This window comes from Triticum dicoccoides, chromosome 6A, assembly GCF_002162155.2.
Source record: "Triticum dicoccoides isolate Atlit2015 ecotype Zavitan chromosome 6A, WEW_v2.0, whole genome shotgun sequence".
Taxonomy (NCBI): domain Eukaryota; kingdom Viridiplantae; phylum Streptophyta; class Magnoliopsida; order Poales; family Poaceae; genus Triticum; species Triticum dicoccoides.
Genome location: NC_041390.1, coordinates 163807902 through 163826904, shown reverse-complemented (window position 1 = coordinate 163826904; position 19003 = coordinate 163807902). Strand labels below are relative to the sequence as shown.

Here is a 19003-nt window from a genome sequence, read left to right as displayed (position 1 = left end):
CGGGCCAGTGCTCCTCTGAATGTTGGTCCAACCGAGCGATGTCCGGGGCTACCAGGGGCAACTCTGGGCTGGCCTACCCGATGTCTGGCTCATCTGAGTGTGCCCTGAGAACGAGATATGTGCAGCTCCTATCGGGATTTGTCGGCACATTCGGGCGGTGTTGCTGAACTTGTTTTAACCTGTCGAAGTGTCTTGAAGAACCGAGGTACCGAGTCTGATCGGAACATCTCGGGAGGAGGTCTATTCCTTCATTGACCGTGAGAGCTTACCATGGGCTAAGTTGGGACTCCCCTGCAGGGATTTGAACTTTCGAAAGCCGTGCCCGCGGTTATGGGCAGATGGGAATTTGTTAATGTCCGGTTGTAGATAACTTGAACCTTAACTTAATTAAAATGAATCAACTGTGTGAGTTACCGTGATGGTCTCTTCTCGGCGGAGTCCGGGAAGTGAACACGGTGTTGGAGTAATGCTTGCCGTAGGATGCCCTCTAGTTATTCGTTCGCGCTTTGCCTCCTCTTCTCGCTCTCTTTTGCGAACAGGATAGCCACCATATATGCTAGTCGCTTGCTGCAGCTCCACATATATTTACCTTGCCATACCTATTAAGCTTAAATAGTCTTGATCGCGAGGGTGCGAGATTGCGGAGTCCCTGTGGCTCACAGATTACTATTACACCAGATGCAGGGCCTGATGATTCCGCTCCAGGTGACGCGCTTGAGCTCAAGTGGGAGTTCGACGAGGACTCTCAACGTTACTACGTGTCTTTCCCTGATGATCAGTAGTGGTGCCCAGTTGGGGGTGATCGGGACCGTGTCGCATGTTGGGTTATGTTTTATTTTGGCGCCGTAGTCGGGCCATGAGTGTTTGAATGATGTAATGTTATTTATGTACTTGAATTGACGTGGCGAGTGTAAGCCAACTATATTATCTCCCCTTTAATATTTATATTACATGGGATGTTGTGAAGATTGCCTAACTTGCGACATATGCCTTCAATGCGATTATGCCTCTAAGTCGTGCCTCGACACGTGGGAGATATAGTCGCATCGAGGGTGTTACACCGGACTCCTCCAAGCTCCAGATGACCTTTCGGATGTTCTTCAACGATGCTGGTTACGATCTCCACGTCTCCGTCGAAGAGGCACTCTCCACTCCCCCTGTGGACCCCATGGATGGCTCAGACCCGGAGGCCGACCCGGACCGTGAGGGCAATGGCGGCCCCCCTTCTGGGCGCGAGTAGCGCCGTTGTCTCTGGAGCCATTCCCCGGCGTCGGAATGCTCGGACGAAGCCTTCGAGGATTACCGTGGCGCCTCGCCCCGGACTGGTGCGGCGGTCCCTCCGTCCCGCTCCAAGGCCATCACCCCAGTCCTCCCCACGGATGCTTCGGGTGAGGTGGAGGAGGACATCGCGGCGCGGCGATCGCTGCTATGCTTGATGACGCGGCTACCTTACCTCCTGGAGCCATCATTCCAATCTTCATGGAGGCGCAGATATCCTCCTCTGACGGTGGCGTCAGCGACACGAGCAGCGTGGGCATGGAGGTGATCCCGGCCTCTTCGCCCCGTCCCTCCTCTCCTGCCCTGCTTCAGGACCCTTCCAGCGCTGTCCTCATCGTGCCTCCGGCATTGCCCGAGCTGTCCGGTCCGGTGCCGGCCACGGGACCTTCGGCGCGGGCCGCCCCTCCCCGTCCTCCCGCGGCCAAGCGGCGCCCACGGTCAACATCCACTCCGGCGTCGTCGGCTCGGAAGAGTGCGCGGCTCGGGTCGGCGACCCCCCTAGTGGGGCCTTCTCCCACCGCCGTGGAGAAGGCTTCCCGCCGTGCTGCGACGCGGAACCTTGATGCAGGTCCGTCTTCCCATCCTACACCGGCTCTCTTCTGCAATGATGATGTGATGATTGAGGATACTTCCTTTTCAGTCCTTGCCGGGGTTCCGTTGGGTCACTTAGCGAAAGTCGCGGCAGATTCCGCCATAGTTTTCCGAGGGGAGAAATGTCCCCCCTTAGAACAGATTGCCTCCCTTCAGGCCAAGGAGGTCTTGGAGGGGCGGCTCGCGGCTTCTCGGGGTCGCGAGGCAGCTGCGGCCGATGAAGCAGCCCCCCGACTCCGCGCCCGACGCATAGATCATCGCCTCGGGACCTAGCCCCCGAGGAGGTCCGTGGCAGGACCCGTTCGCGGACAGCTCAGTTACGTCATGCCCTGAGTGCCAACTCCACAGTGGGGTCCCGGGAGGACCCTGTAGGCGAGTAATTATGCGTGCGTTATTCTGGAACCTACGGGGTTTCAGCCATGATGGCCGTCGTAGGCAACTGATTGATTACATGCGCGATGAGTCTGTGGATGTGGTTGTGATTCAGGAAACGATGCGGGTGGATTTTTCCTTGGCCGAGCTCGAGCGCTTGAGCCGTCACTTATTCGCCTGGCACTGGTTGCCATCTAGTGGCATGGCTGGACACTCCGGTGGGATCCTTCTGGGTGTGAAGGATGCCACCTTCGAGGTGGGATCCATGGGTCGTGGATCCCACTTTGTTAGTATGGAGCTGTGGGAGCGTGGTGTTAACTTCAAGTGGGAAGTTATTGTGGTCTATGGCCCTGCCGATCATAGTAGGTCGGCTGCCTTCCTGGCCGAACTCCACACCAAGATTGCCTCCATGACACTTCCGGTCATGGTTGGCGGAGATTTCAACCTCCTTCGCTCAGCGGAGGAGAAGAGCAACGCAAGGGTTGACCTCACGGAAATCCGTCGTTTCAACGACTGGGTTGCAGACTTAGGACTGCTAGAGTTAGAGAGGGTTGGGGCGAGATACACCTGGACCAATAGACAGGTTAACCCGACCCTTGGTGTGCTCGATCGGGTATTTGTCTCCCCCGACTGGGAGTTGCGGTTCCTCCTAGCCTCCCTCCAGGCCATTACACACATCGGGTCGGACCATGTACCCCTTCTCTTGTCCTCTCATGATGAGAGGCCTCGCCCCCCACCGCGGTTTCGTTTCAAAACTTTTTGGCTACGGCAACCGGGCTTCACAGCTGCCGTCCAGGCTCACTGGGCCTCGGCTTTATCCGAAACCCATAGGGCGATGTCGCGCCTTGATGAGTGGCATCACCTGTCCAAGCGCTCTAGGCAATTCATGAAGGGATGGGGTGCCAATATTGGGAGGGACCTTCGTGTCCAAAAGGCTACCCTTCTCAAAGAAATCCGCGCGTTGGACCTGCGCGCTGATACCTCAGGGATCTCTGCAGAGGAATGGGCATATAGATACAACCTGGAAGAGTCCCTCATGGAGATCTACTCCAAGGAGGAAGAATTTTGGCACCAACGCGGATCTATAAAGTGGGTGCTGTTTGGTGATGCCAACACAACTTACTTCCAGGCGATCGCCAATGGTCGTAGGAGACGTTGCTCCATCCTCCTTTTATGGGAGGGCGGCTAGCTTTTTCAGGATCCACCAGCGATTCGCGCTTTGGTGGACGACTTTTATAAGTCGTTATTTATGGGCCGTGCCAGGGGCGGTGTCGCCCTGGCCGACCATATCTGGTCACATGACCAGCTAGTTTCCCCGGCGGAAAATGCGACGTTAATGGCCCCATTTGATGCCGCGGAGGTGGAAGCGTTCGTCAAATCAATGAACCCGGCCTCGGCCCCAGGCCCCGACGGGCTTCCAGTCCATTTTTTCCAGGCCTTCTGGCCGATGGTTAAGGAGATCATTCTGGACCTATTCCAGGACTTCACCAGGGGGACATTGGACATGTCTCGTCTCAACTACGAGACCATCTCCCTGATTCCTAAAGTCCCCGGAGCTGCCGACATTAGGCAGTTCCGCCCCATCACCGTCCTTAATGTGATATTTCGGATTCTGGCCAAGGGGTATGCCACTAGGGCGGCCCTGATCGCTCCTTGGATTCACCACCCGAACCAATCGGCCTTCATGAAAGGTAGATATATTCTTGATGGGGTTCTTGTCCTCCATGAAATCATTCATGAGGTCAATACCAAACACCTTCGCGTGGTGTTCTTCAAGATTGACTTTCACAAAGCATATGATACCGTCCATTGGTCCTTTCTTCGGGAAGTATTGCTTAAACGGGGCTTCGACCCCCATTGGGTGGCTCAGGTGATGCAACTTGTGACAAGCGGTCGTATTGCCGTTAATATCAATGGGGAAATTGGACCCTATTTCACACTAGGACAAGGTGTTCGACAAGGGGACCCAATTTCCCCTTTCCTTTTCAACCTTGTGGTTGATGCGTTAGCCTCGATTCTTGATTTGGCAAGGCAAGCAGGGCACATCAGGGGGATTTACCCCCATCTTGTGGCCAATGGAGGCCTGACCCATCTCCAATATGCCGACGACACCATTATGATGGTGGAGGGTTTGGATGAGGATATCCGGAACCTCAAATTCCTCCTCCTCTGTTTTCAGGAGATGTCGGGCCTCACGATCAACTTTGCCAAAAGTGAGGTCATGGTGCTCGAATATTCACCGTCAGAAGCCCAGCGCATTGCCAACCGCTTGAATTGTCGGTTGGGGTCATTTCCAACTGCTTACCTTGGCTTGCCGGTCAGTGACAATCGTCTACTAGAGAAAGACTTCCGCCCTATAGTTGCCACTCCAACCACGGATGGAGCCTTGGCAAGGGAGATAGCTATCCAAGGCCGCTAGAGTGATTCTAATGAACTCCTCCCTTATTAGCCTCCTGATGTATCTCATGGGATTCTATAGTTTACATGAATCCCTCCATCAGGAGGTAACCAAAATCCTCTCCCGGTTCTTCCGGGCCGGCGAGAATAATAAAAAGAAATACCACATGGTGAAGTGGTCTGAGATCTGTAAGCCTAAGGACCAGGGTGGTCTTGGGGTCATCTCATCCAAGCGGATGAATATTGCCCTCCTCTCGAAATGGCTCTGGCGGATCCAGACTTAGGAGGGCGGCCTATGGCTGGAGATTATTCGCGCTAAGTACCTTCGTGGTCAACCATTGGTCTTTGCCTCTAGGTCAGGCGGGTCCTAGTTCTAGCAATCGGTGATCCGTCTGATGCCTGTGCTACGCATTGGGACCGTCGTCTCTGTAGGGTCCGGCGCTGGTACCCTCTTTTGGCTAGATCAATGGGCGGGGCCCCGCTCATTTGCGGTGCGCTTCCCTTCATTATTTTCGATCTGCACCCGCCCACTTTATCGGTGGCGGTTGCCTTAGCAGACTTGGGGGTTGTTACCTTCCGCCGTACCTTTGGGGCGGCGGAACGCGAACAACGGGACGAGCTAGTCGAATGTATTGCACTCCGCTCCCCCTCCCTCGAGCCGGATACGCTATCTTGGCATCTTGAGCCAAATGGCCGCTTCTCAACTAGGTCCCTTTATCAGGCAATTGTACCCACTCCGAGACCGGCGGAATTATCTGTTCTTTGGGAAATCAAACTTCCCCTGAAGATCCGCATCTTCCTTTGGCAGTGGGTTCGAGGCCGACTACCCTCGGGCACGGAGGTCCGCAAGCGTAGTGGCCCTGGGGATGGCCTCTGCCCCCTCTGCTTGGTCCCGGAAGATTGCAACCACATTTTCTTCCGTTGCCCTGCAGCACAATTCCTGTGGAGTTGCTTCCGGGGGGTCGTGGGTGACCATTGGTGCCACGGTAACCTCCCGGACTTGTTTGGGGAGGCCTTTAGCCTCCCTACCCCCCGGAAAGCCGCCACTTGGGTGGCTTTGGGGACCCTTGTTTGGACCCTGTGGTGTATCCACAATAAGCTTGTCATTGAACGTGTGATTCCCAACCGTGCGACTGACGCTATCTATAAAATGTGTGGCCTCTTACAGCTCTGGAGACCGCTTAGCAAGCGGTGTGATCGGGACACCCTTGACAACATCAGTGCAGGCCTTCGATCTTCGGCAGCAGCCCTTTCGCCAGCATCTCCTCCACCGCCACCCCCACCCGAGCCGGATTAGCTCTCTTTTTCTTTCTTCTTCTTTTTGGGGGCTTGTTTCGCTGTGTCCCCAGCATGGCTTGTTGACTTGTTTGGTACATGTACTCTTGTGTTGGATGCTTGGTCAATGGCTTTATAATATAAAGCGGGGGGAAACCCTTTTTCGGAGAAGGGTGGATGCGCTGCATGATAGTAGGCAGGCAGTGAACATCTGATTGTCCAATCCCAGTAGGTCACCTCACACTCTCTTTGCTTCCCACAAGTAAAGAAAACTTACACTCTTGCACTTTGACACTCTTAACCTTTCAATAAATGACTCTCAGTTTTTGTAAAGCAGAAGTGTGGCTAGCTCATGCGTACGTATCAGTTTTTTTGAAAAGAAAATCTAGTCTTTGATACTTCCTCCATTCCATAATGTAGTGCTTCCTCTCTTTCCGTGCTTCAACTTTAACCGTAAATTTAACTGCCAAGACCGATTGCAGCGGTAGCAAAAATTATATCAGTGAATTCGTATTCGAAAAAAGTTTTCAATTATATAATTTTTTTCCCGCCGCAGTTGGTCTTGTTGATTAAATTTATGGTCAAAGTTGGACCTCGGGAAGCGCGGGCACACTATATTTTGGAATGGAGGGAGTAGTATACTACTATTTCATTTAGGAAATCATACGAGCCCACGAGCCCGCAATTAATTGATCCTCCCTAAAGTTAATGTTTATTCCAGCAAAAGAAAAGAGTTTATCCTTACTCTTGAGCATTACATGCTTCCGACATATACTCCCAAATCCTAATCACTAACTAAATTGCATATACACTAAAACTAATACCGTAAGGTTAGTTTGTGGGCAAAAGGAACCAGTCAAGGACCATGGACCGGCATGTGCCACCGCTGTCTTGGCCAGCATCTCTGTGGGTAATGGCGCCACGGTGGTCTCTGATATTGTACACGCCGCAACAGAGATGATCGTCCTCGGCCTTTACCTCACATGTCGGATGAGTGTCGAGTTTAAACTCTCTTAGAGCATCTTCAACAGGCACGCCAAATTAGCACCGCGCCGTAAAATTCCCCATTTTAGCGCGCGCGCAACTGGAATAGTTGCTACAGCTGGCGCACGAAAACAGCGCGCGCGGCATACGTAGTTCAGCGCGCGGGCCGAAACGCAATCGCGCGCCGCTTATTTGCTGCACCCGCTCCCGCGCGCTGGACTTTCGCGCGCTCGCTCGCACCTCCCACCCACCATCGAGCTACGCCGCCGCCGCCGACCGCGCCAGCCGCCGACCGTTCCGGCGCTTCCCCGGCCTATCCCCGCCCCGCGCGCACTTTCTTCATATGTATTGCTCAAAAGCCATGAATTTTGTGCATGTTGATTGTAGTTTTTTATTTATAGCATAGTATTCAACATTGTAGATGAGTTCGTGTATGATTCTTTCGAAGAAGAATTTGATATGGAAGAGGAGGAGGATCTTGCAATGATCCTAGCTATGCATATTAATAAAAAACCGAAGCACGGTGGTTCAGTTATGGGTCGGGAGAAAATTTAGAGGGATAGGATCGATGCCCACAACAGATTGATCAGGCATTATTTTGCGGAGAATCACACATACCCCGAGTCGTATTTTCGTCGCCGATTTAGGATGAGCACATAATTGTTTAGGCGCATTGCGGAGAAACTAGTGAGCCATGACCGCTTTTTTCGGCAAAGGAGGAATGCCGCCGGAGAGCTCGGGCATAGCACCTTTCAGAAGGTGACAGCCGCTTTGCGTATGTTGGCATACGGTATACCGGCTGATCTTGTTGATGATCACTTGGCTATGGGTGAGAGTCAAGCCATCATGTGTGTCAAGCGCTTCGCAGTCGGAATTGTGCAAGTGTTTGGCGAGGAGTATTTGAGATCTCCCAACGCTGAAGACGTCGCAAGGCTTTTGGCGATAAACAAAGCTCGCGGCTTTCCTGGCATGCTTGGCTCAATAGATTGCATGCATTGGACTTGGAAAAATTGTCCAAAGGCATGGCATGGGCAATTCCACGGCCAAAAAAAGGGTTCCACTATAATCCTTGAAGCGGTGGCCGGTCAAGAGACTTGGATTTGGCATGCATTCTTTGGAATGCCTGGATCTTTGAATGACATCAATGTTGTCAACCTGTCACCACTGATGAGTAAGATTGCAAATGGGGAGTTGCCACCGGTGCAGTTTATAGCAAATGGCCATACATACAACTATGGCTATTATCTAGCGGATGGCATCTATCCAAAGTGGCAAACCTTTGTCAAGCCGTTGAAAAAGCCAGAAGGTAAGAAAAATCTTGATTTCCACAATGCTTAGGCGGCTGCTAGAAAAGATGTGGAGAGAGCTTTTGGGATTTTGCAAGTCCAATTTGCTATTGTGAGAGGACCGACTAGATTTTGGGATCAGAAGATGCTTTGATACATAATGCACGCTTGTGTGATCATGCACAATATGATCATCGAGAATGAGCGTGACCAAGATGTAGACTACTCTCAGTATGAGCTCTTGGGATATCTCGTGCGAGTGCGACGAAGGACTGAAAGGGTGGCCCGTTTTGTTGCCTCCTATCATGCCATTCGACGTCCCGCAGCACATAATGATCTTCAGAAGGATTTCATTGAGGAGTGGTGGGCATGGAATGGACGACAAAAAGCATCATGATTTGTGCGTTCGTTATTGTATTGTTGAACTATTTGTTGTGTTTAATTGCACTATTTGTTGTATTGAACGATAAACTGTTTGTTTGAGTTGTAATAAACAAAATTGAACTATTTATTTTTGTTTGTTTTGATTTTTTGCTTCTGTTTTCGAATGCATATGTTGTTTGTGCGAGAGTCGTGCGTATTGCATTTTTGCGCGCTGCTGGAGCGGTGCGCGCGCTGCATTTTAGCGCGGCGGCTGGAGCCAGCGTTGCGCGCCGCGCCAAACCAGGCGATGAACGCGCGCTAAAGCTGTTTTTTGCGCGCGACGTGTTCGGCGCCTGTTGGAGATGCTCTTACAAAGGAGACGCAGTTTTCTTGAGATCCAGCTCCAACCGCACAGCCATCAACAAAAGCCGGGAGCGAGAAAGCGCATTCTAGGCTGACAAAAAGAGCATGCCCCTTCAACCTATCAACCTTCCTCCGCCGTCCATGGCCACACTCCAAGTCTATGTCCATTGCTTCGAAGACTTTGAGCCACCGAGTCCGGATTCGTTTACGAGAGACACGGTCCTCTTCGATCTCCCGTTCAACCATGAGCAGCCGGTCACCGGACACGACCAAGTAGTAATAGCGCTTGTAGAAGCCGGTCGAGGAGCAATCTGTTTCTGCTGTTGTGCCTGGTATACAGCATTGGACGGATGGTTGGTGTTGGTCGTGCTGCAGGCCCGACCGCAAGTCCAGGACATGGAGCTCCCGATGACGAGTGATGCCTTGCGCATCCGGCGAAGTCCAACTAGTGATCATGTAGAGCTTGCCTTTGAAGAGTGCCATGTCATTGGGAATCAACGGACGCAGCTTAATGGAGCCTGCTTGCGGCCGCGACCCGCGGGCATAGATGTTCAACCGGCAGTTGTTCCTGCTTGAAACGACGAAGATGTTGTCCGAAACCACAATCTTGTGGATGTTGTATGGGACGAGGTAGAGGGGAGTCGATCTTGTGATCTGAAACCAGAGCATGTCGTGGTCAACGTGTTGCAGGGTCGTCTCCCCGGTGAGAGGGTTCATGAGAGAGCAGCTGCCGTCGTCGTGCACGAGGAAGAGCATGCCGCCGGTGGAGACGCGGCTCGCGACGTTGGCTGGGATGGCGGGCAGGCGGTGGACCACGCCGTCGGGGAGGCTGAGGAAGGTGCCGTCACGGAAGGCGAGCCATGGAAGTAGCGGGGGCAGGTCACGCGCCGCAGAGCGCCACGGCCGGCACACGGCGCGGAGGCGGACGCGGTCGGCGTGGGACGGCATGCGCAGGAGTGCCAGCCACAGAAACTCTTGCAGGAGGTGCGGCCATGGGCTGCCGGCCTCTTCCGGTGGTGGCGCGCTCTTACTTGACCCAGCGACGGCCATCGAGATTGGTGCCGCTGCCATGGCCGCCTACTTGTTCTACCACGGGGATGCACGGCTGGACGTGGCCGTTCCATCGGTCAGCCTATTTATTTAAAGCATCTCCGACAGACGCCGAACGTGCCGCGCGCAAAAAACAGCTTATAGCGCGCGCCCATCGTCTGGTTTGACGCGGCACGCAGCGCTGGCTCTAACAGCCACGCTAAAATGCAGCGCGCGCCGCTCCAGCAACGCGCAAAAATGCAGCGCGTGGGACACTCGCACAAACAACATATACATTCGAAAACAGAAGCAAAAAGATCAAAACAAACAAAAATAAATAGTTCAATTTCGTTTATTACAACTCAAACAAACAGTTTATCATTGAATACAACAAATAGTGCAATTAAACACAACAAATAGTTCAACAATACAATAATGAACGCACAAATCATGATGCTTTTTGTCGTCCATTCCATGCCCACCACTCCTCAATGAGAACCTTCTGAAGATCATTATGCGCTGCGGGACGTCGAATGACATGATAGGAGGCAACAAAACGGGACACCCTTTCAGCCCTCCGCCGCACTCGCACGGGATATTCCAAGAGCTCATACTGAGAGTAGTCTACATCTTGGCCACGCTCATTCTCGATGATCATGTTGTGCATGATCACACAAGCATGCATTATGTACCAAAGATGGATGGGGGGGGTGGGAGGTGCGAGCGAGCGCGCGGGAGCGGGCGCAGCAAATAAGCGGCGCGCGATTGAGTTTCGGCCCGCGCACTGGACTACGTATGCCGCGCCCGCTGAAGCAACTATTCCGGTTGCGCGCGTGCTAAAACGGGGAATTTTGTGGCGCGGTGCTAGTTTGACGCGCCTGTTGGAGATGCTCTTAGACCCTATTCTTTTGGCAACTTATGGTGGTTTATGGTATAAATCGTTTCCTTCCTAACTTATTTTAATAACCGCCCTTGTTATTCTCAAAACAAAAAATGTTTTCAGCACGTACAAGTGTTGTTGTCGTTGTAGAATTTCTTACTGAAACAAGTTGGAAAGATAGCGTCATGTCATCACAGTAAATGTCCAAATCTCCGCGCTTTCGAGCTATACTCGGATTCAAACCATCGACGGATATACTCGTGATTGTTGCCCCGTCTCCCGCATCTCTTCTTTCTTGCTCGCCCCGTCTCCCCAACTCCTGATCCATCCGAATCTGATCGGCATCCTCATCCTCCCTTCCGCCGCCGGATCGTTGCTCTCGCGACTCCGCGGCCGCAACCATGGGCGGCACCATGGTGCTTCCGCCTGCTCTGCTCCCGCGCCGTAGCGCCGCCGCCGCCGATCTGCACGCCTGCTCCTCCCGCGTGCGCGTGAACCCCGCCTTGATGGCGAACCCCGCGGCTGCCAAGAGGCCAAAGCGTCCCGGATCCGTGCACGACGTGCAGCCGCCGGCGAAGCGCGTACGCGGTGCCTGCTCGGGGGGCGAGCTCCATGCCGTGGTCCCCGCCAACATCAAGAACAGCAAGCTTCCGTGTCCCAGCAGCGGCAAGGATCTGAAGAGTCCGACGTGCCTCCACCGTTCCGGGATCAAGAACCAGGTCGCGGAATCTCCGGCGAGCGCGACGCAATCGAAGCCACCGATCAGCATGCGCCAACTGATCGAGAATGCTCGCCTCGCCATGGATTGGGCTCACCCTACCTCCGAAGAAGAGGTCAGCCGTCGACACGACATCGAGCGCAGCCGAGCGGAGGCCCGGCGAAAGATGGAGCAGATGGCGGACACCGTGTAGTTCAACGACCCCTGGATCGATCCCTCCGACGTGACCAAGTCCCCTGAGGAGCTGCTCCAAGCAAGACAAGAAGCATGGCGTGCTCAAGCTCAACTCATTGCGATGGCTTGTCAACGGGACTTTGCTCAAGCGATGTAAATCCACGGACGTGTGGTCAAGCGATCGAAGCAGAGGAAGAAATCATAAGCAATGCAGCCTTGTTGGTGGTAGTCTTGCTTAGCTGAGCAAAGCAGAGGAACCAGAGTCGGCACCTAGCTGAGAAAAGCATAGGAAGCAAAGGAAGCTACAAGTTGTCAACTATGTAATCTACTACTGTAGTTGCAAGTGTGTAGAAGTATTTCACTGGCATGTTTTCCAGTAGTGCCAGTGAGATTCTTAATTTGGCTATTAATTAGTGCGCATTATGATCACAATCGATCAATTAATGCAAAGGGTTTTGTTTCATGTAAAAACATTGGATCTGATCAGTCTGATGTGTGCAAGCATCTGCCACTACCGGATCTCTTTCTATGTTTTCATCTGATGTATGCTCCATTGTTCTTTTGTGAATAATAACCATGAATAATTACAGGCACACGGTTCCACCAAGACTATTTCTTGTGTGAACTATTCCAAGTGACTGTATTTCAGGAGAGGAGCAGATATGTGTGCTCTATTCCCTTGAGAAAAATTTACACCTCAACACTGCAGAATTTATTTGTCGCATCCAGAAGGCGCCAAAAAGCACGTTTCCTGAATCCTGGTGCATACATGCATCGTTGTTACCAACAGCTCATGTGTACTTGCTGTCTGAAATTTTGCAACAGCTGCAAATTTTATTCAGTACAATTGCTGTATATGCAGACCAGTTTCACTTAATTAGCATATTCATTGACATGGATCTACTGAGTTAACATATTCAGTACAATTGCCGCAACTCATATGTACCTGCCAAATTTGGCAACTGCTGCAAATTTCGTTCCACACAAATGGTGCCAGTATCAAATCAAACCACATGTCACGTCGCAGAGAAAATACATACTTGGCGACAATGGTGTTTACTTCACTGAATATCTGAATTCACATATTCATTGACATAAATCCACTGGAATACAAGGGAATTACAATGCCTGATACATAATCTGAATTCATAATGACAACTTCAATCAATTGCAATGGGAAATGTTGGCAACATTCACTCGTGTTGCAGTTCTTCCTCTTCCTCTGCACCTTCAAATGTCATCCGCAGCTTCTCGGCTCCCTTCCTCCTGCAGAGAAATCAGGAGTGCCCATTTTGACACGCTGGGAAATGACATGACCAAGGAGGAGAATAATCAATACTTCAAAGTAGCAAGGAAGAGAAGAATCAATACTTGAACAAAAGAGAAAGGGCTTACCCATGGTTTTTATCCATTGCATTTTGCCATGATCAGTACTTCAAAACTTCCAGCAAGACATTCAGAATACTAGCCATCGCGGTTGGTCATGTGATGCTACTGATAATAGTTCTTACCCTATGACAGCCTGCACACTGCACGTCAAACTAGTTCTTACCCAAGTTCTTTAGAGGCTATAGAGTACCTTTCATGTACAACGTGGGAGGTGATGATAAATCCAGTCACGGTCAGAGCCTGGCACAACAACTTTATAGGAGAATTTCAGCTTGGGGCAAGATCGCCGGTTTTGTAGGTCAGCTCGGGAGACTGGAGGAGCTCCACTTGGAGTTTTGGACAATAATATCATTTCACCATGCTCAAGCAGTCAACAGACTACAGGTACTCAGTATGGCCAAAGGATGGCCAGTCCTTCAAATCTAGCATTCACTCGTTTGATGTTTTGGGTGCTCGCTTTCATCTAACATTCATTGTTCCTGCATGTGAGAAAGACAGGAAAAGTCATTTAGTCACACAAGTGCAGATCCAAATATCATTCTAGAAAAACAGTATGTTACATACTATTTTTTGAAAAGAGACATTACATAATGAACCAACCAATCCAAGCAAAAGAATAGAAGCATTAAAAGATCAACAGCTCAAGAGTTCATATAGGATAAAGTTGTAAAGTACACACATTCAGTAGATTTTTTTTTTTTGACGCGTACATTCAGTTGATATCACTAAGCTTTCAGATGAGAGACGGCCTTAAAGGTGTAGCCATGCTGGTTTGTTTTCCAGTTACTTATGCAATTAGAGATTAGACATGTTTATCATAGGGTTAATGAAAGATATAGCATTCATGGGCAGAGACAGTTTCTGAACTCCACAATTTCAATTGCCTCCCAGACCCGTTAACATCGCAGAAGCAAGCGCACTACTTATCCTATTGTGTTCATTTTTCTTTAGCATGAGTTTTGCTACTGGGACTCTTCGAAAGACCACTGACCTGATCATTTCATCAGTGGTACAGGATAAAATGTCCTGCTATATGTTTTTGAAATTAGGTGTGTACAGCCCCGTGTTCTCTTCAAATTATAATTCATGCTGTAGGCATCCTATAGCAGCTTCAGGGTGAGACGCTGCTGCTAAAGCAGGAAGGATAACCTCATCTCTTGACCCCCTGTCACTGGACTGCCTGCCTTAACTAAGCAATCTGTGTGCCTAATCTGGGCAGGCTGCGTCAGTGTCGTGCATGGACCCTCACCTCGGTTCAGTACGTGGACAAGGACAGCAACAACACATTATTGTCTGAACCTGATCATCGCTAGTGTATGTATTGCCATTTACCAATTCAGCAGAGCAGAGTAACACAGTTGGAGCGTGTCTGAAGAATTTAGCATGCAATGGAATGAGCCAAACCCTTTCTGACAGAGCTTCTTCTGTAGTGGTATCTACTAATGGTTCAGTGAGGGCCTCCCTCACCTTGTATATCCAACCAAGAAAGGAGGAGGGGAAGGGGATTTACCGGTCTTGGTCTCGTGGAGCTCGTGGAGGAGCAACGTTGCATCGAGGTGGTGGAGGTCGACGGTGGGACGAAGGCCAGCGGATGGGGAGGAAGTTGCAGGCGCCGCCGGTCCGGCAAGGCCGAGAAAGGCGCCGGCGAGCTTCAGCGAGGAGGGAGGCCGACGGCTAGATCCAGCGAAGAAAGAGACGGGGAGCTTCAGAGGGAAGGGAGGCTAGAGGCGGCGCCGGCGCGAGTGGATGGCGGAGTGCCAGCGTCCATGGATTTGAACCCACGGTTTTAATCCAATTTTTCTTTCTTTTTTCTTCTACTAAAATCAAAACGCCCCGATCCGGTCCATTTAATTCCCCAGTCCGCCCAGGCCAATTAGACCTCTTCCAATTGAAAGGAAAAGAATTCTATGAAATCAGGTTTCACGCGAGACCTATCCTGATGGATGACACGTGACATTCACAAATCACAAAGCATCACATACCCCCTACTTAAAATCAGGGAGGGGGGGAGATTAAATACTTTGTGATTTGTGAATGACACGTGTCATCCATCAGGACTGGTCTCACCTGTTAACCGTGAGACCTGGTCTCATATAATTTTTTTCGCAATACAAAGGTGCTTAGATGAGGTGCTAAGTCCATTAAATACCTTATGGCGTGTTTGATTACATTGCCTATTCAGCCTGGCCCGGCGAGTCTGGCTCACTTTGTGATTTGTGAATGCCATGTGTCATCCATCAGGACTGGTCTCACCTGCTAACCGTGAGACCTGGTCTCATATAATTTTTTTCGCAATACAAGGTGCTTAGATGAGGTGCTAAGTCCATTAAATACCTTATGGCGTGTTTGATTACATTGCCTATTCAGCCTGGCCCGGCGAGCCTGGCTCTATTGAGCCGGTTTGAGGGGATGCAGGCCAAAAAAACCCAGATGCACATAGTTTGGTTGCCTGCATGCCCCTAGTTGCATGAGACAACCATTTTCGACCCGGCGTTTGGTTGCCCGCATTGCATTAGGCGCACATATGACATGGTGTTTGGTTGCAACCTGCATAAGGTGTTGTCACCACGTCTAACTAGTGATGAGCTTACCTCACAGAATCTGAACATGTAGCGCCATCTACTTAAACAAATGACAGTTCATCCTAACTACTATCAAATGACAGTTCAAATTACTAAGAGCCATTGGCTAAATAGGGGGTAGTTCGTCGGTGCTATCAGATCTTCCTCTTCCTCTCTTCTTCTGCTTCTGCTTCTGCTTCTGCTGTTGCTGCTGCTTCTGGTACTGCTGTTGCTGCTTGTTGTTCTTCTTCCATCTTCTTCAAATCCTGCACTGACCTCTGTTAAGCCACATCACCTCTGCCCACTCCAACATTTTGTTCTTCCAAACGTCGTTGTCAAATGCCTCCACACCATGGCCAGAGCTAACAACATCGTCAGGCTCGACATCTTCCTCCTCAGGCACGTGTTCATCAAAGCCCCACCGGAGCATCCAATTATGCAGAATGCAACAAGCAAGAACTAGTTTAATCTGAGTGGAGTATGGGTGGAATGGCTTCTGATCCAGGATCTTAAACATATTCTTCAGAGCTCCAAATGCCCTCTCAAGAGTTACTCTAAGGCTGGAGTGTCTGAGATTAAACAGCTCCTGTGCAGTCCTAGGATAGTTCCTATGAGAGAACTCGTTGAGATGGTACCTTCTTTTCCTGAAGGGTGGAAGAATACCCGGCCAACATGCATAGCCAGCATCTCCAAGGTAGAACTTGCCGTCGGGGATGTTGATCCCATCAGGTCAACTCATGTTGTCAGTGAAAATGTTAGCATCATGCGCTGACCCCTCACAGCCAGCCAGCACATATGTGAACTTCAGATCAAAGTCAACAGCAGCAAGCACATTCTAGCTTGTGTAGTGCTTCCTCCCCCTGTATGCTGCAGACTATGACCTAGGAACTCTGGTAGTGACATGAGTACCATCTATTGCCCCAATGCAATCCTGAAAATGGCATTACAAGCCCGTGTTAGTGCTCAACTTGAACAATACAAGCATATCAAGTCATGAAAAGTGTATATTGTCAATGCTCACCTTGAAATATGGATACCATCTTGGGCTTCCACGAATCTTGGGTGGAGTCTGGCCAGATGGTCTCCTGATCATCTCTCCTCTAAGCTCCCTAACAACATAAAGCACCTGCTTGAAGTATCTAGAGATGGTCGCCATTGATCTCCTGAACGTGTTGTGAATGACCCTGAACCTCTGGTTATGGCCAACAACATGGAGGAACATGGCCACTTGCTCTTCGGCACTGGTGTTGATGCTATCTTGTAACAGCCCCCCTGCTCCTGAAGGTCTCGACAAGCCTAGCAAATGGTGCTATTTTCATTCTAAGCATCTATAGAGCCTCGACGTCATTGCAGTTGTAGATGTAGTTCATATTTCGGATCCTCTCCTGTTCCCGGGGAAACAATGGACCATAGCGGATCAAAGGTCTCCTAGCACGACGAACAACTCTCTGGTGCATGAACATGACCCATGCCTGAATCACACTAATCAGTGCTGCTGCCTGGATTATCAGCCTCATCCGTGCGTCCATAACCTAGTCGACATCGACGGTTCGTTCAGTGGAAAATCGATCCTACACCTAACTTAACGGCCTAACCACTGAGCTAACAAAGGGGGAGGGGTGCTGCTTACCGGCATTGGAGACGAGGACGGCGTAGGGGGAGCCATGGCACAGACTAGGTCGACCAAACGGTGGCCAACAGCAAGTGGGGCACCAGATCCGCCGCAAACGCCGCCACCTCTTCCGCTGTCGTCGCTGCCTATAGCGCAGATCTGAAATCGCAGCCGCCGCCGGTGGTGAGGCAGTAGGGAAGAAAGGGGGCAGTTGTCGGTTCTATATCCGGCGTATCTCGTAGTAGGGGTCCTAAGCTAGTCGTCTTGGAGCGATGGTAACATGGACACAGAATTTTACCCAGGTTTGGGCTCTCTTGAAGAGATAATACCCTACGTCCTGCTTTTGATTGTATTGATATGAGGATAGTACATAGTACAGGTATCTACCACGAGATTGTAGTAATGAATATGAGATTTTCTATTGACTAGCCTGGCCTCGGCTTATATATGCACCGTAGGCCTAGGGTTTAGGAGAGCCCTTGGCTTGAGCGCCAAGTCTTGTGGAGTTTTCCTTGTATGCGGCATGGGCTGCCTAAAGTGGCCCATTAGTGAATCGCCATGGGGGTCCTTGGCCTGACCCACCTGATCGGGAGATGACATGGTGAGTACCTCCTAGTCCAGGACACCGTCAGTAGCCCCCTGAACCGGTCTTCAAGTTAGGGACGCTCCTCGATTCTTCGATTCTTCCGAACTGTTCTTCATCTTTGGTCGTCGGTCTTGAAAACTGGTTCAACAAATCTTCTCATCTTCGATCTTGAGGATCGCCGAAGTGAATCCGAAGAGTTTACACGTCGGGTATCCGAGGAGCCCCTTTTAAATTTTCGGCCTTTATCAATGCCTTGTTATTGTTATGCCACACCTCGTATTTGAAGTTGTTCCCGGGCGGCAATGTCATATTGCGTCCGAGCTCCAACGTCGGGCTGCATCTGAGGTATCCTCTTGCAGCCGAACTCCAATGTCAGACTGTATCCAAGCTCCATTGTCGGACTATAGCCGAGCTCCAACACCGGACTGCAACTGAGGTGGCACAGAGTACCTCGTGTTTCAAAACGTTTGAAGGAGTTAATCCAAGCTTAACGCTGAAAAGTTCTCTATGGAGCCAGCCGCTCGCGGCCGAGCTTTATGCCGGAAACATCCTATATGGATTTAATCACTTGCATCCAAGCTTTATGCCGGATTGCTTTCGAGCTGTGAAATTTATTTGCTGATGAGATGTATACAACCAGTAGCCCTCAAGGTGTGTGTCGTCCTAAAACCCGAGATGCACATTAGAGGACATAGTGATTCACGAACGGGCCCTTGAGAGAGGGTTTTGAGAAATCCCCGTAATATATTAGCTTGATGCCGGATAGGTCCCATATGATGCCTATTGTTGTCCGAAGACGTGTTTGCCCATAGTTCGGTCAACCCAAACACTAAGCCCTTTGAATTTTATGCATTGAATAGGCAATGCAGTAGCCCCCGAGAAACTGGTCGGGTGGAAACACCAGATCAGGGGATTGTTGTGCACCTTTAATACTAGTAAATGATAAGCCCAAAGCCCAGTAGCCCCCGAGCCTTAATGCGGGCACGGGTGGCCGAATTAAGGATCAATATCCGGTGTAAAATCACAAATTATGTGTAATGATCTTGGGTTTCGTAGTAATTTCAAAAAAATTCCTACGCACATGCAAGATCATGGTGATGTATAGCAACGAGAGGGGAGAGTGTGATCTACGTACCCTTGTAGAT

At 50.6% G+C, this 19003-nt stretch overlaps 1 long non-coding RNA gene across 1 annotated transcript; it reads right to left on the bottom strand.

Annotated features, from left to right (window-relative positions):
- Window positions 1–12743: 12743 nt before the first annotated feature.
- LOC119316429 lies at window positions 12744–14881 on the bottom strand. The gene is made up of 3 exons (XR_005152982.1): window positions 14610–14881; window positions 13106–13578; window positions 12744–13010 (listed from the first exon to the last, which is right to left on the bottom strand). It is a non-coding gene; the product is annotated as an uncharacterized LOC119316429 (long non-coding RNA).
- Between the last annotated feature and the right edge of the window lie 4122 nt (window positions 14882–19003).